The sequence below is a fragment of the Pristiophorus japonicus genome, chromosome 1 (assembly GCF_044704955.1).
Source record: "Pristiophorus japonicus isolate sPriJap1 chromosome 1, sPriJap1.hap1, whole genome shotgun sequence".
Classification (NCBI taxonomy): Eukaryota; Metazoa; Chordata; class Chondrichthyes; family Pristiophoridae; genus Pristiophorus; species Pristiophorus japonicus.
This window is the reverse complement of record NC_091977.1, coordinates 450,369,984-450,393,852: the sequence shown is the minus strand read 5'-3', so window position 1 is coordinate 450,393,852 and position 23,869 is coordinate 450,369,984. Positions and strand designations below refer to the sequence as shown.

The window sequence follows — 23,869 nt, the reverse complement described above, 5'->3', positions numbered from 1 at the left end:
GCTTTTCTTTTTCTTTTTTATATCAGTAAGTAACCCGTTAATATTGTTGTCTTTTTCTTCTTTATATCAGTAAGTAACCTGTTAACATTGTTGTTGCCAAATTAAGCGTACCTAAGGGTTAATCATGGTAGGAGAGCTCGGTCACGTGATATGCTCCTCCTGTACCATGTGTGAACTCAGGGACACTTCCGGTGTCCCTGACGACTACGTGTGCGGGAAGTGTATCCGCCTACAGCTCCTGACGGACCACGTTGCGGATTTGGAGCTGAAGGTGGATTCACTCTAGAGCATCCACGATGCTGAGAATGACGTGAGTAGCACATGTAGCGAGTTGGTCTTACCGCAGGTGAAGTGTCCACAGCCAGCTAGGGAATGAAAGACCAGCAGGAAGAGCAGTGCAAGGAAGGTAGTGCAGGGGTCCTCCGCGGTCATCCCCCTGCAAAACAGATACACTACTTTGAGTACTGTTGAGGGGGATGATTCATCAGGGGAGGGCAGCAGCAGCCAAGTTCATGGCACGGTGGCTAGCTCTGTTGCATAGGAGGGCAGGAAAAAGAGTGGGAGAGCGACAGTGATAGAGGATTCAATTGTAAGGGGAATAGATCGGCGTTTCTGCGGCCACAACCGAGACTCCAGGATGGTATGTTGCCTCTCTAGTGCAAGGGTCAAGGATGTCTCGGAGCGGGTGCAGGGCATTCTGAAAAGGGAGGGAGAACAGCCAGTTGTCGTGGTGCACATTGGTACCAACGACATAAGTTTAAAAAAAGGGATGAGGTCCTACGAGACGAATTTAAGGAGCTAGGAGTTAAATTAAAAAGTAGGACCTCAAAAGTAGTAATCTTGGGATTGCTACAAGTGCCACATGCTAGTCAGATAGGAATCGCAGGATAGCGCAGATGAATACGTGGCTTGAGCAATGGTGCAGCAGGGAAGGATTCAAATTCCTGGAGCATTGGAACCGGTTCTGAGGGAGGTGGGACCAGTATAAACCAGCCGGTCTGCACCTGGGCAGGACCAGAACCAATGTACTCGGGGGAGTGTTTGCTAATGCTGTTGGGGAGGAGTTAAACTAATATGGCAGGGGGATGGGAACCAATGCAGGGAGACAGAGGGAAACAAAATGGAGACAGAAGCAAAAGACAGAAAGGAGATGAGTAAAAGTGGAGGGCAGAGAAACCCAAGGCAAAAAAAAAAGGGCCAATGTACAGTAAAATTCTAAAGGGTCAAAGTGTAATCAAAAGGCATGCCTGAAAGCTCGGTGCCTCAATGCGAGAAGTATTCGGAACCCAGGAGAGGGCTCTGAGCTAGTTAGAGTGGGTGAGAGCTCAGATGAACAGGACCCCAAGAAAGAATGCAAAAGGCAGGAGGCAACAGAGCAGAGTAGCACTGGGGTAAGTGTAAACCACAAGGTGATACGAAGGAACAATATGTATGAATATAAAGGGGCTGCAGGAGGGGTCAAAACTAAAAATCATGGTTTAAAAACTAGTATTATAACACTTTACCTAAATGCACGCAGCATTCGAAATAAAGTAAATGAGTTGACGGCACAAATCATCACAAATGGGTATGATTTGGTGGTCATTACAGAAACGTGGTTGCAGGATGGCCAAGACTGGGAATTAAACATACAGGGGTATCTGACAATTCGGAAGGATAGGATAGTCAAGAAGGGAAAGGAGGTGGGGTAGCTCTGTTAATAAAGGTTGATATCAGGGCAGTTGTGAGAGTTGATATTGGCTCTAATGAACAAAATGTTGAATCACTGTGGGTGGAGATTAGAGATAGTAAGGGGAAAAAGTCACTGGTGGGCGTAGTTTATAGGCCCCCAGATAATAACTTCATGGTGGCGCGGACAATAATCAAGAGAATAATAGAGGCATGTGAAAAAGGAATGGCAGTAATCATGGGGGATTTTAACCTACATATCGATTGGTCAAATCAAATCACACAGGGTAGCCTGGAGGAGGAATTCATAGAATGCATGCGGAATTGTTTCTTAGAACAGTATGTTACAGAACCTACAAGGGAGCAAGCTATCTTAGATCTGGTCCTGTGTAATGAGACAGGAATAATAAACGATCTCCAAGTAAAAGATCCTCTCGGAATGAGTGATCACAGTATGGTTGAATTGTAATACAGATTGAGGGTGAGGAAGTAGTGTCTCAAACGAGCGTACTATGCTTAAACAAAGGGGACTACAGTGGGATGAGGGCAGAGTTAGCTAAATTAGACTGGGAACACAGACTAAACGGTGGCACAATTGAGGAACAGTGGAGGACTTTTAAGGAGCTCTTTCATAGTGCTCAACAAAAATATATTCCAGTGAAAAAGAAGGGCGGTAAGAGAAGGGATAACCAGCCGTGGATAACCAAGGAAATAAAGGAGAGTATCAAATTAAAAACCAATGCGTATAAGATGGCCAAGGTTAGTGGGAAACTAGAGGATTGGGAAAATTTTAAATGACAGCAAAGAATGACTAAGAAAGCAATAAAGAACGGAAAGATAGATTACGAAAGTAAACTTGCACAAAACATAAAAACAGATAGTAAAAGCTTTTACCGATATATAAAAAAAGGAAGAGAGTGACTAAAGTAAATGTTGGTCCCTTAGAAGATGAGAAGGGGGATTTAATAATGGGAAATGTGGAAATGGCTGAGACCTTAAACAATTATTTTGCTTCGGTCTTCACAGTGGAGGACACAAAAACCGTGCCAAAAATTGCTAGTCACAAGAATGTGGAAAGGGAGGACCTTGAGATAATTACTGTCACTAGGGAGGTAGTGCTGGACAGGCTAATGGGACTCAAGATAGGCAAGTCCCCTGGTCCTGATGAAATGCATCCCAGGGTATTAAAAGAGATGGCGGAAGTTATAGCAGATGATTCGTTATAATCTATCAAAATTCTCTGGATTCTGGGGAGGTTCCAGCGGATTGGAAAGCAGCTAATGTAACGCCTCTGTTTAAAATAGGGGGCAGACAAAAGGCAGGTAACTATAGGCCGGTTAGTTTAACATCTGTAGTGGGGAAAATGCTTGAAGCTATCATTAAGGAAGAAATAGCGGGACATCTAGATAGGAATAGTGCAATCAAGCAGATGCAACATGGATTCATGTAGGGGAAATCATGTTTAACTAATTTACTGGAATTCTTTGAGGATATAAACGAGCATGGTGGATAGAGGTGTACCGATGGATGTGGTGTATTTAGATTTCCAAAAGGCATTCAATAAGGTGCCACACAAAAGGTTACTGCAGAAGATAAAGGTACACGGAGTCAGAGGAAATGTATTAGCATGGATCGAGAATTGGCTGGCTAACAGAAAGCAGAGAGTTGGGATAAATGGGTCCTTTTTGGGTTGGAAATCGGTGGTTAGTGGTGTGCCACAGGGATCGGTGCTGGGACCACAACTGTTTACAATATACATAGATGACCTGGAAGAGGGGACAGAGTGTAGTGTAACAAAATTTGCAGATGACACAAAGATCAGTGGGAAAGCGAGTTGTGTTGAGGACATAGAGAGGCTGCAAAGAGATTTAGATAGGTTAAGCGAATGGACTAAGGTTTGGCAGATGGAATACAATGTCGGAAAATGTGAGGTCATCCACCTTGGGAAAAAAAACAGTAAAAGGGAATATTTGAATGCGGAGAAATTACAACATGCTGCGGTGCAGAGGGACCTGGGGGTCCTTGTGCATGAAACTCTTTTAGGAGTAAACAAAAACATTAAACCGTGCCACCCGATCTGGGGGAAACACCAACATTTACAATGCCTTTTTTTTTGGGCACAGAATTGAATTTTTCTCCAAGTGCCCCCTATAAAAGGGGAGGGGGACACTAAAAGCACCGGCAATTAAAACAAATTAACTTAAAAAACATAAAATCAAATTAAAATTTGGTTGCCGGGCGTGATGATGCACTCCAGTCCATCCGGTGCCCGCCTCTCGCGGAAGGCCACGAGCATACCGGTGGACACCGCGTGCTCCATCTCCAAGGACACCCTGGACCAAAAAGTTAGTTTGCAGGTGCAGCAGGTAATCAGGAAGGCAAATGGAATGTTGGCCTTCATTGCGAGAGGGATGGAGTACAAAAGCAGGGAGGTCCTGCTGCAACTGTACAGGGTATTGGTGAGGCCGCACCTGGAGTACTGCGTGCAGTTTTGGTCACCTTACTTAAGGAAGGATATACTAGCCTTGGAGGAGGTACAGAGACAATTTACTAGGCTGATTCCGGAGATGAGGGGGTTACCTTATGATGATAGATTGAGTAGACTGGGTCTTTACTCGTTGGAGTTCAGAAGGATGAGGGGTGATCTTATAGAAACATTTAAAATAATGAAAGGGATAGACAAGATAGAGGCAGAGAGGTTGTTTCCATTGGTCGGGGAGACTAGAACTAGGGGGCACAGCCTCAAAATACGGGGGAGCCAATTTAAAACCGAGTTGAGAAGGAATTTCTTCTCCCAGAGGGTTGTGAATCTGTGGAATTCTCTGCCCAAGGAAGCAGTTGAGGCTAGCTCATTGAATGTATTCAAATCGATAGATAGATTGTTAACCAATAAGGGAATTAAGGATTATGGGGAGTGGGCGGGTAAGTGGAGCTGAGTCCACGGCCAGATCAGCCATGATCTTTTTGAATGGCGGAGCAGGCTCGAGGGGCTAGATGGCCGACTCCTGTTCCTAATTCTTATGTTCTTATGACACACCACATGGTAGCCTATTGAACTGATATAGGCCTAGGTGTGTATTTATAGTCAAGCATGACTTGGACTCTTCATCGAACTCAAGTTGTAGGTAGATGCTTGTTAGATCTAACTTTGAAAAGATCTAGCCACCTGTCAGCATTGTGAATAAATCTGCCACATTTGGCAACATATTGGGTAGCTTAAACTCTAGAACCTGGTTTACAGTTACCTTATAATCACCACACAATCTTACCTTACCATCTGACTTAGGTACAACAGCAATGGGTGTAGCCCAATTACACAAATCTACCTTAGAGATAATGTTCTCAGTTTCTAGTTTTTGAGTTCTTGCTCAGCTTTTTTCTTGAGTGTGTATGGCACAAGTCGTGGCTTGCAGTAAACTGGTCTTGCGTCCTTCTGCATTCTGACACTTGTCTTGAAGTATTGGATCAGACTACCTGTTTCGCAGAACAACTTTAAGTACTGCTTGATGATATCATCTTTCGATGCAAATTTCACTTCCACACAAAAAATCTAATTCCAATCTGGTTTCAGTGATCCCAACCAATTGCTACCTATCAAGGCAGGCTTGTCTCCTGCCATGACTATGAGAGGTAAGCTCTGATGCTGATCCTTGTATTTCACTGGTATGGTGACACATCCTACCATAAGGATTAGCTCTCTTGAGTAGCCTTGCAACTCTATCTTCGATTTCTCTCGTCGATAATCACGCAACTTGTCGTGATATAGCAATTCCGGTACTAAGCTCACGGATGCACCTGTGTTGATTTCCATGGGTATCCTGGTTCCTGCAACATCTACTTGGATGACCAGACTCGCGAATCACTGTTAGATACCTTTGTGCACCTGATGACGTGAATCTCCAGAAACTCCTTGTCCTGCTGCTTCTCTTCAATGCTATGTAGTGTCTGCCACTTTCTATTCGAGCATTGCCAGTTGGTTTACTCTTCTGTTGGCATGCCTTTGCAAGATGCCAAGTTTTCTTGCAATAGAAACACTCTACCTTCACATATGGACAGCTTTAAGCGAGGTGTTGTCCCAGGCACCGATAGCATGACTTCAATGCACTGTTACCTTGGGCAGTTGCTGAGGCCTTGGGGCCCAACTGCCTTTTACTTTTAGCCAGCAGCCAATTCACCTCGGTTGTCTGATGATTGGAAAGGGCATGAAATTCTTGGGAGTATTGATCGGCCATATCCATTAACATAGCTGCCTGACAAGTTACAACAAAAGTCAAGTCTGGGATTGTCAACAATTTACTTCTGATTCGTTCATTTTTGAACTCACAAACAAAGCAGTCATGCAAAGTACAGTTCTGAAAGTTTCTGAAATGACAATGAATGGATAGCTTTCTAAAAGCTACAATGTACTCATTGATACTCTCATCATTTAATTGATCACGTGTTCCAAAACAATAACTTTCAGCAATTTCTAGGGGCTCAGGACTGTAATGCTGGTCTAATTTGGTTAGAATCTCCATCAGTGGCATGGCCGGCTTCGTGGGAACAAGCACATTTTTCTTATTTTCATACACCACGGGGCCTGCTTCAGTTAAAAAAAATAGCCTCTTTCATTTCTAAAAACTGCGTTTTAGATCAGCAGGTTGTGGTTTACATCATCGGGGCCTTCGATGACACTACTCATGGTGAAAAACATTTCTAGCTGCTCCACATATGCTCCAAAAGTCAATCAGTCATGATGGAACTCATCCAAGCGCCCTATTATTCCCATTGGCACGGCCATCTGGACTCTGGCAACGTCAACAGTTCAGTCACGTGTGCTCGAAATTTACCTCGGATTTTTAAGCTTTTCTGCAAAACAAAGGACCTTTAACAGTCTCTCCATCGGTTGGCAGGATTATCATCCAACAAAAATTTCAGCTAGGGAAGCTGAAAATCGCATCCTCATCACCAATCTGAGATATCTTGAGACACAGTAAAAACAGAGATCTGCACAACATTGGTCCCAGGTAGAACTGTGCAGAGCACATGGTTTTATTGTTATTATATCAGTAGCCCACTAGTTGGCACTACAAAAACTTTAAGTTGGAATTGCACGCTGATTGATGTCACCCGTTCTTAATTTACATCTCCAGTGCCACATTGCTATCAGCAGCGCTAAGGCCCTCATCAAGATGGTGGCCGCTGAGTCATGCACCACAGAAGTGCGCTAGAATGGCGGACACCATTTTTTCACTAGATTGCGGCACAGGTGGCGGTAAATGGGTCAATTTCTGGGCTATTAGATGGGCTTCTGACCCCACATGCTCTACATCACACCTCTAGCATCGCCCAACTCAGTCCCTACCTCAGCCCAGCTGTTACTGAAACCTCATCCATGTTTTTGTTACCTCTACACTCGACTTTTCCCATGCTCTCCTGGCCAGCCAACCATCTTCCATCTCGGCTCTAAGCTCTGGAATTGCCTTTCTAAATCTCTCCAGCCATTTCGGCCCTCCACCTCTTTCTCCTCCTTTAAAACCCTCCTTAAAACCTACCTCTTTGACCAAGGTTTTAGACACCCCTCCCAATATCTCCTTCTTTGGCTCATAATCAATTTTTTTCTGATTACGCTGCTGTGAAATGCCTTGGAACGATTTCCTTCAAAAAATAGAAGTTGTTGGTTTTGCTTATATATTAGAAAATAGAAAAAACAAGAACAAATCTTTTGATTATATTATTTTTGTCAGCACTATTTTAAGTTAACTAGCTATTCTTAATGAGAGTGCTTACCTAATTTTTTGAGATACATGGTACTTCAATCAGGAATTCTAGTAAATACAGATAAAAATAGCCAATTGCAAAGTTTTGTATCTATAGTATTTAATTATTCATGTAGCACTTCAATTTAAACAACAGGACAAGTAAAAAAACATATAAATGTATATTATACAAACATGGTTAGAAATATAAAACACATATCTGTCTTCAAGCATAATTAGGCAGTTAATGAATTATAGGATCAACCTCGTAAGGCCCCACTGTCGACACTCTGCATTGCTTGATGGGAGCACAGCTAAGAGAATTAGACATAGGTGTCAATGGGGGGAAAATTGGAAGGTGAAAAATGGAGGCTTCCTTCGTACGAATGCCTCCGACCCGATAAAAATCTATGAAAGTACGTGTTGGTCCCGGAGGAATGTAGGATTCCGGTCGGAGGCCTAAATTCGCTGCGCAATGCACGGGGAGATGTCTTTCACACACATACGTACATGCTGGTGTCACATGGGCCTGGACCATCAATCACTATGCAGTATTTTCATTGATAAAAATGGAAGCTGTTTGCATGAGTTCCCATTACTATCAATGAGAAACCCCCCCTAAAACACCGAAGCACAGCATAATAAATAAATAAAACACCTCACATATTTAAAATTAATTGAAATTAAATGTAACTAAATGTTTTAGAAAAAATATATATTTTTCTGAATTTTTTTTTAATGTGTTTTAATAGGGTTAAAAATAAACTTAACTTAATGGACAGAGATTTTAATATAAAATGTTTAAATTTAATTTTTATGCTGGTAAAAGTAAAAGTTTGAAGGACATTCGCTGGGCAAGAGTTGGGCAAATAGCCCGAGAACCAGCTTTTGCGAGGCCTCGCTGGGTCCGTGTGCACTTCGTACAGACACGGTGAGGCTGCAATTTCTGGCCCTATGTGTCTGAGTCACGGTGCTCCTGACTTTTGGTGATGATTTTAAATGACCAGATAATCAACATCATAGGATAGGAGTAGGATAGGAAGGACCTGTTTCCCTTGGAGGAGGGGTCAACAACCAGGGGTCATAGATTTTAAATAATTTGGGGGAGGTTTAGAGGAGATATGAGGGGAAATTTCTTCAGCCAGAGGGTGGTGGGGGTCTGGAACTCACTGCCTGAAAGGGTGGTAGAGGCAGAAACCCTCACCACATTTAAAATATACTTGGATGTGCACTTAAAGTGCTGTAACCTACAGGACTACGGATAAAGAGCTGGAAAGTAGGATTAGGCTGGATAACTCTTGGTTGGCTGGCATGGACACAAAGGGACCGAAATGGCTTCCTTCCATGCTGTAAATTTCTATGATTCTATGATTACAAATTCCAAACCTCATTCTGCATTGGTGCTCCTATTAATCAAAGCTCCATGTTGAGAATGGAGCTTCTCAAAATTTATCTTTATACTAAATATTCTGAGCAATAAAACTGGATAACTGGTGGGTAGTTTATAATTGGCTACATTTTTTTTATAAGTTTCCTTTTTGAAGGTATTCATTTGTGTTGTTTTAATCTGTTTCCCATTCTGCATAATATTTCCTGATTGTAAGGGCATAGAAATAGGAGTAACTATATAGTCTATCAAATTTATTCTTCCATTTTATTAGCCATGGCAGCTTGTCTCGATAATCCTAATGTCTCGTCTCCTCTCTATAGCCTTTATAGCTCTAATTTTCCAAGTAAGCCTTTATTTCCTTTTAAACCGCTTCAGTTAATTCTGCATGGGATTCAGGTCAGTGAATTCCATATCCTCACAACTTTTTGTGAGAACAAAGTGTTCTGCTTCCCAACCTCTGCCAGTGCTGCAAATTATTACGATATATGACACAGTATATCGGGTCCCTATTTGTTAAATGGCACTGCACCTGATTAAGAGTTTCTATTTAAGTTCTATGCTTGTATAAAAGATTTATTATATAGGTTGGACGTCTCTGGTCTGGGACTCTCTGGTCCGGTAACATCCATGGTTCGGCATTAGTTGGGCCTGAGGGAGAGGAGGGTTTATTAAAAAAATGAGCAGCAAACCGCCATTAATTAATAAATGTGGCTGGGAGGTTTCTACACGGAGAGAGAAAGCGAGGCCCGAGTTCCGCAGCCTGTGAATTTGAAATTCAATTTCAGTGAGTTTTGCAGTCTGTAGTTATCTGTGCCATCTCAGTGAGTGTTGCAATGTGTTATCTGTGCAACCTGAGTGTGCAAGGCGCTGGCCAGGGGCTGTGCCGTGGGTTTGTAACTTTAAACGATGTTTCAGAAAGCGGTGTGCGTGTGGCAATTGGCTGGGAGAAGCTGTCAGTCAGTGAGTGTGTGCGGCGATTGGCTGGAGCGGCTGTCAGTCAGTGAGTGTGTGCACAGGTGCTGAGAGAGCTGCCCATAGGCTGCCAGCACGCGCACACACATAGGAGCCCGGACGCCGTCAACAGGACCGGCAAGCCTAAGCTAGACGTGACCTCCCATGGTTCGTAATATTTTCAGTTTCAGCACTGGTCAGGTCCCGAGGGTGCCGGACCACAGAGGTCCAACCTGTATGTACCTGGGTCAGATGTATTATTTCACCATTTGATTGGTTATGCTTGGAATGCAATGCATTATTGAGTGGTTACATTTCCCATTGATGAAAGCATGATTGATTAATCTAGTCGACAACTAGTCAGCTTGGCTTTGAGGAGAAAAGTGAAAATTAGTGAATGATAAGCATTGTGTCAGAAATAATCCTGTGTATTTGGAGCACGTCAATTAAAATATATGGTGGTGTGAGTTCCACAATTTTGTATATGCATCAACAATTGTGTGACACATGGTGCACATTTCAATGTGTTGTACATCTGCAGTGAGGCGTATTTTGTAATTTTCTTCTCAGGATTGATGCACACTGTATTGATACATATGTGAGCTTTTTTAATCATGTGTGACATTCAAACAGGATGCAGATTAGATTGAAATCTATAACAATTTGTCACACAATATAAAGAGATGAACTCAAGCAATGGGATAAATAATGCAATGCATACACAAAATGGTTGATGAAAGCAGCAACTGTGCTGACGGTGCTAATGTCCTTCCTGTAGGAAGAAGTCACTTTAATAGAAATTAGCCGTTGTCAACAATATTCTGTAAAACCAGGAATAACTGCTGATTACAGAAACAAAATTCACGCCTGCTCAAAAATCTGCACATTTCTGGCCCATTGATTGAATGCATGGTTGAAAGTGCAAAGGAAGGGCATAAATCTGCAGACCCAGTGGAATGACATGAAGCAGAGAGATAGGGAAAGATGATCTCACAGCAAAAAAAAAGAGTGTCGCAAATGGGTGGAGAGCCACAATTTCTAAATCAGTTAACCCCAAAAGATTAGCAAATCACTAATGACATCTGTTGGCACTTTTACAAACCCAGTGACAGAGCCAGCCCAATGAAAGAAGGGACACTCACTAGAGCCAGCACACCCTAATTCAGATATAGTGTAGGTTCAGCTAATTCTATGTTTTATATATATTTTAAATATATTTTTTTAATTAAATATCTCAATTTGTACAATTGGTGTAACTTATTATACTTTCACTTTATAGAGCATAGAGGTACAGCACAGCCTTTGAATACCAACAGCCATCCACCGTCCTAGGTCTACTACATCATAGGACTTTCCATATTCTTTGAGAAGTTACTTCCTCCAAAAGTCGATAGGATCTTCCCCTTCTTCTCCACCCCATCTTTTCTTTCACCCATCAAAAGTAGTACTTAAACTATGCAGATTTTAAAAGTTATCATTTGAAATTTGTTTCAAACTGCAATCCATTTATTTTTTGTTCATAGAAGGATCTATTTTTTTTTGTTGTCTTCTTGTATATCATACGCAATCCCTCACCGCTGTGAACCATTAAAATGCTTCAATACATTCCCATATCTAACACTTACCCTGTCAAGAAACATCAAATTTACATTATGCATACCCATTATAGTGCATTGTATATTGGCATGGACTGTAGTTCCCAATGATATTTAAGAATAGCCACATAATCTTGTTCATGTGCACCACCATGCTCCACAATTCCATCATCCTGCTGTCATTATTAGTCTCCAATGTGTCAAGAATTTGCAGTATTTTCACAAGAGGTAAGATACAACAAGGATCAAAGTATTTACAGAAGTGCACAGTGTCTGAGGCCAGTGTAAGCATTGAAATCCTATTTCAAGGTGTCACATGTGCATTCCATTACTATTCTGATGGTAGTGCAAGCCCAATTTAAAGACTTAGGGCAAGACTTTCCTGAGAGCCCCTCAATGCCCGATTGCCCACTCAGAAAAACTGCTAACGTTTGGTAAGTAACGCTGGCGAAAATTTACACGCTTATGTTAAAACTAATTAAAACTAATCGCCAGGCAAGAAAATGAGCGTTGCACCTTTATTCTCGGTGGTTTTCTCGGCGGTTAAGGGAAAACTAAGTAAAACTTTTTTTTTAAAATTTAGTCTGAGGCTGCGGTTGGGCCTAGGGAGGGAGGAAAACTTTTTTTTTAAATTTCACTAAAAAAATAAATACGTAAAAAGCATTCCCAAGACACTTTCACACCAATCGCCGTTTTAAAATAAAAAATAAATAAATAAAGAACCTTTAACTTACCTTTCTTTGCAGAATACTCACCTACTGCCCTGTTTAAGCAGCTTTTACAGGACGGTTCCCTCGGCGAACTGCACGGGCTTCCGTTGAAGTCAAACTTATGCCCTGGCAATTTTTTCGCTGTTGCACGTCGGCAGTTTGGTCCCGGTGGGCGGTTTCAGATTTGAGCGATACCACTAAAAAAATAATGGGAAAACTTTCGCCGGGCAGAAAAATAGCTGTGCCGCCGAGAAAATCACCGAGAACCCGCCGAAAATAATAGGAAAGTTTAGCCCATAACATTGCAGTCATGAACCACAGCCTAAATTATTGTCTTTGTCACCTGCCTAAGAGAGAATGGTACTCATAAAAAAGAGCACAGACACCTACAGATTACAGAGTAGATTCATATATTACCTAACAGTCAATTCTTTCTCGAAACTGCCAATAATAACTCTCATTTATATAGCGCCTTTAACATAGTAAAACGTCCCAAGGCACGTCACAACAATTTTACAACACGTTAGATATTGACCATTGAGGGAAAGAGAGAAAAAGCGGGAGAATGAAGTGTAAAAAGAGGTTAAAGGCTCAGGTCTGAAGCAGCAGCCAAAATGCACACGCAGATAGACACAGACCAATTTTTTTTTTTTAAAGTAAGCCAAATTAAGTTAGGTCCGAAATTGGTGGACCACCCAATTCTCGGCGGGCTCATGGTGGTCGGTCAATCTTCACCACTCGGTACCGCTGGGATGGAGTGCTGGCAACATTGGTCCGGGCGGTCCTGAGCGGTGCATCAGCGGAGTGCGATGGATGGTCTGCTCCAGCGGTGCAGGATAAGGTGTCTGTGACTCGGGACTCTTTGGGCCCAGAGTTCTGTGCAGGCGCGCTCTTCTATCGACCTCCGGCCCCCGCCCCGGGCACTAGATCTCTGGGGGTGGGATTAGATTTCTGTGGGGATTAGATCTCTGGGAGGTCGATCTCTCTGTGGGGATTAGATCTCTGGGGGGTCAATCTCTCTGGGGAGATTAGATCTCTCTGGGGGGATTAGATCTCTCTGGGGGGATTAGATCTCTCTGGGGGGAATCAGATCTCTCTGGGGGGAATCAGATCTCTCTGGGGGGAATCAGATCTCTCTGGGGGGAGTATTAGATCTCCGGGGGGAGTAGAGCTCTCAGGGATATTAGATCTCTCTGGGGGGATTAGATCTCTCTGGGGGGATTAGATCTCTCTGGGGGGGATTAGATCTCTCTGGGGGGGATTAGATCTCTCTGGGGGGGTTAGATCTCTCTAGAGGGGATTAGATCTCTGGGGGAGGACTAGATCGCCGGGGGGAAGGAGGGGGAAGAGAAATAGATTGCTGGGAGGAGGAGTAGATCACTGGGGGGTGGTGGGGGAGGAACATTGTAGTTTACATACCGCCGACACACCATCGGCATAAAACCACCTTTCTTCAGACGGTATGCAGCTCCGGTGGTATGTCGATGGTGTGCTACCAATGTCGGACTTTTGGGTGGTCTGTAGGGTGCTACGTGTGGGAGGACGGTATGCATACCGCCCGGCGGTATGTCGCTGATGAATTTCCCACTGGGCGGTATGAAGGTATTTTTTGATGAATTTTGCGATTTTGGGCGGTATGTTGGCAGTCCGCGGGTGGTATAGAAACATAGAAAATAGGTGCAGTAGTAGGCCATTTGGCCCTCCGAGTCTGCACCACCATTCAATATGATCATGACTGATCCTCTATCTCAACACCATATTCCTGCTTTTTCCCCATACCCCTTGATGCTTTTTGTTTCTAGAAATCTATCTATCGCCCTCTTAAATATATTCAGTGATTTGGCCTCTACAGCCTTCTGTGGTAGAGAATTCCACAGGTTCACCACCCTCAGTGAAAAAATTTCTCCTCATCTCGGTCCTAAATCAGGCCACGGTGACTGAGGAAATTGGCAAGGTTGCCACTTCTTGCGATTGCAAACACCAGTGTGGCACAGATCCAGAAGGGGCCTGATTAAGACAAATTTTTAAAAAGCAAGCTCTTATTCTCTTTTTAATACCAAATAACAAAAGCAACACATTTGTACAGTCGAATGTGCCCTTGCATTTTCATAATTATAAATAATACAGAACAATCCTCTTTAGTTTTGAAACTTTCACAAACTGTGTAGTCACGGATTTTCCTCCTCTATTGATCACTGCTACTTTTTCAGAAAAAATAAACTTTTATTTAATGCATACTGGTTCATATAGAAATTAGTTCAATAATCACTGATGGTAATTCTGTGCACTACTTAAATACATTTTTAATTTCAGCATCCTGTTTGGGTAAGAGGCAAAGCGTAACAAAGAAAGATAAGTTGCAATTGAATTTATTTTTCTTCTCATTTTTTGCCTATGATTTTCTCCTCTCCTGAGCTCATTCCATGACTTTGCCCCTCCCTACCTCCGCCAGCCCTACAATCCTGAGAACTCTGTGTTACTCCAACTCCGGCCTTTTGTGTATCCCCGATTTCCTTCCCCCTACATTGGCGGCCATACCTTCAGCTGTCTAGGTCCTAAGCTCTGCAAATCCTTCTCTAAATCTCGTTGCCTCTCTCTCCTCCATTAAGATGTCCTTAACATCTACTTCACCAGAGGTAATATCTCCTTTGACTCGGTGTCAATTTTTGTCTGATTACGAGCCTGTAAAGCGTCTTGGGATCCTTTACTATGTTAAAGATGGTATATAGATGAAAGTTGTTGCTTTCCAACTCAGGGCACTAAGGCTAACTCTAGGACCTCTGCTACTGTCCCAGCTGAGATCAGCAAATTTGGCAAAGACCATACTCACACTCGGAACTTTCTGGTCTGCCTGGCTCAGTTCTGCACCTTTGATTGCACTCACATAGAAACATAGAAAATAGGAGCAGTAGTAGGTCATTCGGCCCTTTGAGTCTGCACCGCCATTCAATATAATCATGACTGATTCTCTATCTCAACACCATATTCCTTCTTTTTTCTCATACCCCTTGATGCCTTTTGTTGCTAGAAATCTATCTATATCCCTCTTAAATATATTCAGTGACTTGGCCTCTACAGCCTCCTGTGGTAGAGAATTCCACAGGTTTACCACCCTCAGTGAAAAAATTTCTCCTCATCTCGGTCCTAAATTTCCTACCCCGTATCCTGAGGCTGTGACCCCTTGTTCGAGACTTCCCAGCCAGGGGAAACATCCTCCCCGCATCCAGTCTATCCAACCCAGTCAGAATTTAATTTGTTTCAATGAGATCCCCTCTCATTCTTCTAAACTCTAGTGAATACAGGCCTAGTCGACCCAATCTCTCCTCATAAGACAGTCCTGCCATCCCAGGAATCAGTCTGGTGAACCTTCACTGCACTCCCTCTATGGCAAGTATATCCTTTCTTAGGTAAGGAGACCAAAACTGCACACAATACTCCTGCGGCGGTATGGCCACCAATTTCGGCCTCATTGTAAATAATACAATAAGGAGTATACAATAGTAAAATCAGTATAATAAAGATTCATTATAATTAAACAAAATTAAATAATATATACCATAATTATAAATTCAGTTAAAATGAGAAAATCAACAATTGAAGCAAATTAAATTCGTTATTAGCTTTCTTTAAAATTCATTCCCTGTCCAGTGATTCAATTAATATGGAAGAACCAATCACCACCCTCCATCCTTGTCATGTCACAAGAGAGTTATGCAAGATTAACTCGCACAAGAATATTACACTTTCAAATAAACATGTGCTGTAACTGCACTTTTTATATTATATATGCAAGTATGTAAGTCAATTTGGAAAGTCAACAATTAGATAAGTTTATGACAAATTTGACACTTATCTTGTTTAATATCATAAGAGTCTTTACTTTTTTATTCTGAAGCTTATGAAAGTATCTCTTTAAATTGATTATTTCAGACCTGGCTTATCTGTGTTGGTAGAGAATCCACATTCACATATCTGGCTGGAGTTTAAAGACAGATCAGATGCCTCAGTCACCTGCTGTGAAAACTGACCAGTTCCAACAATGCAGCAAAGTGCTTGACTAAGAGTTAGAATAAGCAGGTATCACAATTAGCATTTGATACTCATTAGGGCCCTGAAGTGGTTGCTGCTTCTGTTAATTATGTAAACTTGTATTTACTCTCTACAGCCACCAGAGGGCTCATCTCCTGGAGTCCCAAGGGATCCCACAATCCCTTGGGAGCACAGATATTTAAGGAGGCCTCACAGGTTGGAGAGGTACTCTGGAGACCTGCAATAAAAAACTACGGTCACACTTTACTTTGAGCTCACAGTGTTCAGTCTGACTCTTTCACCACACATAACAACTGGTGACGAGATACAGATAGCGAATCCAAATTCCCTATCACAATGGGCATCCTGGAGAAATTTTCGGAAGGAGATGATTGGGAAACTTTTGTGGAGCGACTCGACCAATACTTTGTGGCCAACGAGCTAGATGGAGAAGAGAACGCTGCCAAACGAAGGGCGATCCTCCTCACCATCTGTGGGGCACCAACATATGGCCTCATGAAGAATCTGCTCACTCCAAAGAAAGCTACAGAGAAATCATACGATGATTTGTGCACACTCCGAGAGCATTTGAACCTGAAGGAAAGCATTCTGATGGCGAGGTATCGGTTCTACACCTACAAAACGTCTGAAGGCCAGGAAGTGGCAAGTTATGTCGTCGAGCTAAGACGTCTTGCAGGCGAATTTGAAAGACATTTGGAGCACATGCTCGAGACTTTTTCGTACTTGGCATTGGCCACAAAACCATACTTCGCAAACTTTTGACTGTAGAGACCGTAACCTTAAGTAAGGCCATAGCGATAGCCCAGGCATTCATTGCCACCAGTGACAATACTAAGCAAATCTCTCAGCACACAAGTGCTGCTCCAAGTATTGTGAACAAAGTGATGTTGTTTTCGAATCGCAACATACAGGGCAGGTCACATATGCCTGCAGCTGCACTTCCGCACATTTCTCAGAGTCCACTATCAAGGGTGATGAATGCAAGGCCATTAACACCTTGTTGGCGCTGCAGGGGTGATCATCGTTTCCATTCATGCCAATTCAAAGGGTATGTTTGAAAGGGCTGTGGAGCAATGGGACACCTCCAGCGTATGTGCAGGCGAGCTGCTAATCCTGTTAAACATGCAAACCACCATGTTGCAGAAGAGGACAGGTCCACGGAGGATCACAACAAACCAGAACCTCAGACCAAGGAGGCAGAGGTATATGGGGTGCACACATTTACTAAGAATTGTCCCCCAATAATGCTGAATGTTGAACTAAATGGACTCCCGATGTCAATGGAGCTGGACACGGGCACGAGCCAGTCTATCATGGGCAAAAAGACTTTCGAAAGATTGTGGTGCAACAAGGCCTCAAGGCCAGTCTTAACTCCAATTCATACGAAACTAAGAACTTACACGAAAGAACTGACTCCCGTAATCGGCAGTGCTACTGTAAAAGTCTCCTATGATGGAGCGGTGCACAAGCTAGCACTCTGGGTGGTACCGGGCGATGGTCCCACGCTGCTCAGCAGGAGCTGGCTGGGAAAGATACGCTGGAACTAGAGCGATGTCCGAGCGCTTTCGCCTGCTGACGACACTTCGTGTGCCCAGGTCTTAAACAAATTTCCGTCGCTGTTCGAACCAGGCATCGGGAAATTCCAAGGAGCAGAAGTGCAGATCCACCTAATTCCGGGGACGCAACCCATTCATCACAAGGCGAGAGCAGTTCCGTATATGATGAGAGAAAGGGCAGAGATCGAGCTACACCGGCTGCAAAGAGGGGGCATCATTTCACCAATGGAGTTCAACGAGTGGGCCAGCCCGATCGTTCCTGTCTTCAAGGGAGACGGCACCATCAGAATCTGTAACAATTAGAAAGTAACTATCAATCATTTCTCCCTGCAGGATCAATACCCATAACCAAAGGCCGACGACCTCTTTGCAACACTGGCGGGAGGAAAGACGTTCACGAAGCTGGATCTGACTTCAGCCTACACGACGCAGGAACTGGAGGAATCATCGAAGGGTCTCACCTGCATCAACACGCACAAAGGTTCTTTTTATTTATAACAGATGCCTGTTTGGAATTCAAACAGCAGCGCCGATATTCCAGAGAAACATGGGAAGCTTACTGAAGTCGGTCCCGCACACCGTGGTCTTCCAGAACGACATCTTGGTCACAGGTCGGAACACAGTCGAGCATCTGCAGAACCTGTAGGGGGTACTAGGTCGACTCACCGCGTGGGGCTCAGGTTAAAACGCTCGAAGTGCGTTTTCCTGGCACCTGAAGTGGAGTTCTTGGGAAGGAAGATTGCAGCGGACGATATCAGGCCCACCAACGCGAAGATGGAGGCAATCGAGAAGGCACAGAGGCCACAGAACGTGATGGAGCTGCGGTTGTTTCTGGGGCTCCTGAACTACTTTGCTAACTTCTTACCGGGTCTCAGCACACTGTTAGAACCACTGAATGTCTTACTATGAAAAGGGGACAAATGGGTTTGGGGCAAAAGCCAAGAAAATGCCTTTGTAAAAGCAAGAAAATTGTAATGCTCAAACAAATTTCTTGTGTTGTATGATCCATGTAAGCGTTTGGTACCAGCATGTGATGCATCGTCATATGGCGTCGGGTGTGTATTGCAACAAGCTAATGATTTCGGGAAACTGCAACTGGTTGCTTATGCATCCAGGAGTCTGTCTAAGGCTGAGAGAACCTACAGCACGATTGAGAAAGAAGCGTTAGCGTGTGTCTATGGGGTAAAGAAAATGCATCAATACCTGTTTTGGCTAAAATTTGAATTGGAAACTGACCATAAGCCACTCATATCCCTGTTTTCTGAGAGTAAAGGGATAACTAACAATGCATCGGTGCGCATCCAGAGATGGGCGCTCACGTTGTCCGTATACAACTATGCCATCCGCCACAGGCCAGTCACAGAAAACTGCGCCGATGCTCTCAGTAGGCTGCCATTGCCCACCACGGGGGTGGAAATGGCGCAGCCCGCAGATTTAGCCATGCTTATGGAAGCATTTGAGAGTGAGCAATCACCCGTCACTGCCCGACAGATCAAAACCTGGACGAGCCAGGACCCCTTATTATCCCTAGTCAAAAGCTGTATGCTTCACTGGAGCTGGTTCAGTGTCCCAGTGGAAATGCAGGAAGAGGTAAAGCCATTCCAGCGGCGCAAAGATGAAATGTCTATACAGGCAGACTGACTTCTGGGGGGCAATCGTGTAGTGGTTCCCAAGAAGGGCTGAGACACCTTCATCAATAACCTCCACAGTACCCACCCAGGCATCGTAATGATGAAAGCAATAGCCAGATCCCACGTGTGGTGGCCCGGTATCGATGCGGACTTAGAGTACTGCGTTCACAGATGTAATACATGCTCGCAGTTAAGCAATGTACCCAGGGAGGCGCCGCTAAGTTTATGGTCTTGGCCCTCCAAACCATGATCTAGGGTACACGTCAACTATGCAGGCCCATTCTTGGGTAAAATGTTCCTTGTGCTTGTAGACGCGTGCTCCAGTAGATTGAATGTGAGATAATGTCGGCTAGCATGTCCACTGCCACTACTGAAAGCCTGCGGGCCATGTTTGCCACACACAGCCTGCCCGATGTTCTGGTGAGTGACAATGGGTCATGTTTCACCAGTGCTGAGTTCAAGAATTCATGACCCGTAACGGGATCAAACATGTCACATCTGTCTCGTTTAAACCAGCATCCAATGGTCAGGCAGAGAGAGCAGTGCAAACCATCAAGCAAGGCTTGAAGAGAATAACTGAAGGCTCACTGCAGACTCGCCTATCCCGAGTCCTGCTTAGCTACAGCACGAGACCCCACTCGCTCACTGGGATCCCATCTGCTGAACTGCTCATGAAAAGAGCACTTAAGACAAGGCTCTCGTCAGTTCATCCTGATCTACATGAACAGGTAGAGAGCAGGCGGCTTCAACAAAGTGCATACCATGATAGAGCAAATGTATCACGCGAGATTGAAATCAATGATCCTGTATTGAATTATGGACAAGGTCCCAAGTGGCTTCCCGGCACTGTCGTGGCCAAAGAGGGGAGCAGAGTGTTTCAGGTCAAACTTTCAAATAGACTCATTCACTGGAAATACTTGGACCAAATCAAACTCAGATTCACAGACTGTCTGGAGCAACCCACCTTGGACCCTACCTTTTTTCATCCCCCAACATACACACCAGTGGCAACCGGCACCACGGTTGACCACAAAGCAGAACCCATCATCCACAGCAGCCCAGCAGGACCCAACACACCAGGCAGCTCAGCAAGGGCCCACCAAATGAATCAACAAAACCAGCTTTCACACTGAGACGATCAACCAGGGCAAGAAGGGTCCCAGATCGACTCACAATGTAAATAGTTACACTATTGACTTTGACGGGGAGTGTTCTTATATATGTAAACTTGTATTTACTCTGTACAGCCACCAGAGGGCCCATCCCCTGGAATCCCAAAATCCCTTGGGAGCACAGGTATTTAAGGAGGCCTCAAAGGTTGGAGAGGCACTCTGGAGATCTGCAATAAAAGACTAACGTCACACTTGACTTTGAGTTCACAGTGTTCAGTCTGACTCTTTCTCCATACATAACAGTTTCTGAACTGATCCTTTGGGAAAGGTGAATATGCTTTTAGCAGATAATTCAGCCAGCCAGGTGACATTGTATCATTTGATTCTTGATTCATCTTCATGCTTAGGGAGAGGAATATAACCTGCAGACCTTCGTGTTCTTTGATTTGAAAATGAATACATGAAGACTTAAGAACATAAGAAATAGGAACAGGAGGAGGCCATACGGCCCCTCGAGCCTGCTTCGCCATTCACTAAGATCATGGCTGATATGATCATGGACTCAGCTCCATTTCCCCACTCAGTCCCGATAACCCCTTATCCCCTTATCGTTTAAGAAACTGTCTATTTCTCTCTTAAATTAATTCTATGTCCCAGCTTCCACAGATCTCTGAGGCAGCGAATTCCACAGATTTACAACCCTCAGAGAAGAAATTTCTCTTCATCTCTGTTTTAAATGGGCATCCCCTTATTCTAAGATCATGCCCTCTCGTTCTAGACTCGTCCATCAGTGGAAACATTCTCTCTGCATCCACCTTGACAAGCACCCTCATAATCTTATACGTTTCGATAAGACCACCTCTCATTCTTCTGAATTCCAATGAATAGAGGCCCAACCTACTTAACCTTTCCTCATAAGTCAATCCCCTCATCCCCGGAATCAACCTAGGTGAACCTTCTCTGAACTGCCTCCAAAGCAAGTATATCCTTTCGTAAATATGGAAACCAAAACTGCACGCAGTATTCCTGGTGTGGCCTCACCAATACCTTATATAGCTGTCGCAAGACTTCCCTGCTTTTATACTGCATCCCCTTTGCAATAAAGGCCAAGATACCGTTGGCCTTCCCCGGTCACTTACTGTACCTGCATACTATCCTTTTGCATTTCATGCACAATTACCCCCAGGTCCTGCTGTACTGCAGCACTTTGCAATCTTTCTCCATTTAAATAATAACTTGCTCTTTGATTTTTTTTCTGCCAAAGTGCAAGACCTCACACTTTCCAACATTATATCTGCCAAATTTTTGCCCCCTCATTTAGCCTATCTTTGTCCTTTTGCAGATTTTGTATGTCCTCCTCACACATTGCTTTTCCTCCCATCTTTGTATCATCAGCAAACTTGGCTACGTTACACTCAGTCCCTTCTTCCAAGTCGTTAATATAGATTGTAAATAGTTGGGGTCCCAGCACTACTCCCTGCGGCACCCCACTAGTTACTGGTTGCCAACCTGAGAATGAACCATTTATCCCGACTCTCTGTTTTCTGTTAGTTAGCCAATCCTCTATCCATGCTAATATATTATCCCTAACCCCGTGAACTTTTATCCTGTGCAGTAACCTTTTATGTGGCACCTTGTCAAATGCCTTCTGAAGTCCAAATACACCACATCCATTGGTTCCCCTTTATCCACCCTGTTCGTTACATCCCCGAAGAACTCCAGCAAATTTGTCAAAAATGACTTCCCCTTCATAAATCCATACTGACTCTGCCTGATTAAATTTTGCTTTTCCAAATGTCCTGCTACTGCTTCTTTAATAATGGACTCCAACAGTTTCCCAACCACAGATATTAAGCTAACTAGTCTATAGTATCCTGCTTTTTGTCTGTCTCCTTTTTTAAATAGGGCGTTACATTTGCAGTTTTCCAATCTGCTGGGACCTCTCCAGAATCCAGGTAATTTTCATAAATTACAACCAATGCATCCACTATCCCTGCCGTTACTTCTCTTAAGACCCGAGGATGCAAGCCATCAGGTCCAGGGGATTTATCTGCCTTTAATCCCATTATCTTACTTTCTCACTTAGGTGAACTCAACCTCATGTATGAGTTTAGTGTTGGGGCACTCATCCAGATGCAGTTTTACTGGGAGATTTAGTCAGTAGATTTTCAACTAGGAACTGTGTGCTTTGTTGTGAGTTAATGAAACCTTTCTGCTGTTTCATTTTACTTTTAATAATCCTGATTCATCGATTATAATCTAAGGCACATTGGACTAGATTTTCAGCTTTCTCCATTTTGGGGCGAAAACGGAGGCGATGCGTGAAAATTACCACCCAATTAGCATTAGCGATTAATTGCTTAAATTTCAGCATTTGGGGTCTGCGCCAGAGGCACAGCGCTAAGGGAGGCGTTGCACTATTTTCTGGGCGCAAAAACGGGATCCTCGCTACCTTTAGTGCAGGGCCAGGAGTACTCCGAGAGAGGCCTTGGGAGGGGGAAACAAACAAAAAAATTCAAAAAATATTACCAACACCCTTACCTAACAAATTGCTGCAAAAATATTTTAAAAAACTATAACTTACCTTTTTTTCAGGTTTTCCAACTTACTGCTGCCGGCAGGGCTGGACTGCCGTGTTTTCCCTGGCGGTCATCAGGCACAGCGGACGGATCGGGTGAGTCTCGAAACTCAGACGTTGTCGCAATCCGAGTCTTTACACCCCGGCGCAGCTCTCCCCGGTGGTGCTTCCAAGTCCTGCCGCAAAAACCGAGTCAAGGATCACGACCGGCCGAGAAACAGCTGAGCGCCTGGTTTTTCACCACGGATCGTCAAAACGCGACGAAAAACTGGTCACATGCCCCTCGAAAATCAAGCCCATAGTCTGCCAGATTGATTATTCTTATTATGAAAAGACATGAGAGGATTCAAATCAATTCCACTCAGCAAATTACAATAACAGGGGTGTTCTATTCAATTCTGGACAATGATATTTTACCGCACATTGTGCAATTAAAGTTACACTTTGGTCCATACGCAGCGAGACTTGCTTATGAAATTGGCCTTTGATGTTGAGCATATGAGAAATATCAACTGCTGCAGAGATGTTAGAAACCTCATGGCATAGTGCCATCATGAGTCAAGCAGTTAGAGTTGAAAAATAACTGGATTGCCTGATGTCCACAGTTTCTCCAGCATGGGTCTGAAAACTAGGTGGCTTAGAAAGTGAACACTGCGGTCACCTTCACTGGCACAGGCAAGTATGAGCTAGACATTCCAATCTAATTTTAATTCATCGTATGAACCACACAGCATTTGCTCATTAAATGTATTCCTGTGAAAACAGCGTGTGTCAGATAATCAATAAAACTAATTTGATGTTCCATGTACCTAATGGATGTCTCTCTCTGCACAGTTATGACAAATTCATAATACCAATGACTATAAACTCTTTTAAATTGGCAAAAAAAA

General features: G+C 43.6%; 1 long non-coding RNA gene across 1 annotated transcript in view; it reads right to left on the bottom strand.

Annotated features, from left to right (window-relative positions):
• The window catches only part of LOC139275997 (uncharacterized), a 44,767-nt gene extending 21,549 nt beyond the window's left edge, over positions 1-23,218 (bottom strand). The window contains exon 1 of the long non-coding RNA XR_011595801.1: positions 22,986-23,218. This is a non-coding gene — a long non-coding RNA (uncharacterized lncRNA). The remainder of the gene's footprint in view (positions 1-22,985) is intronic.
• Between the last annotated feature and the right edge of the window lie 651 nt (positions 23,219-23,869).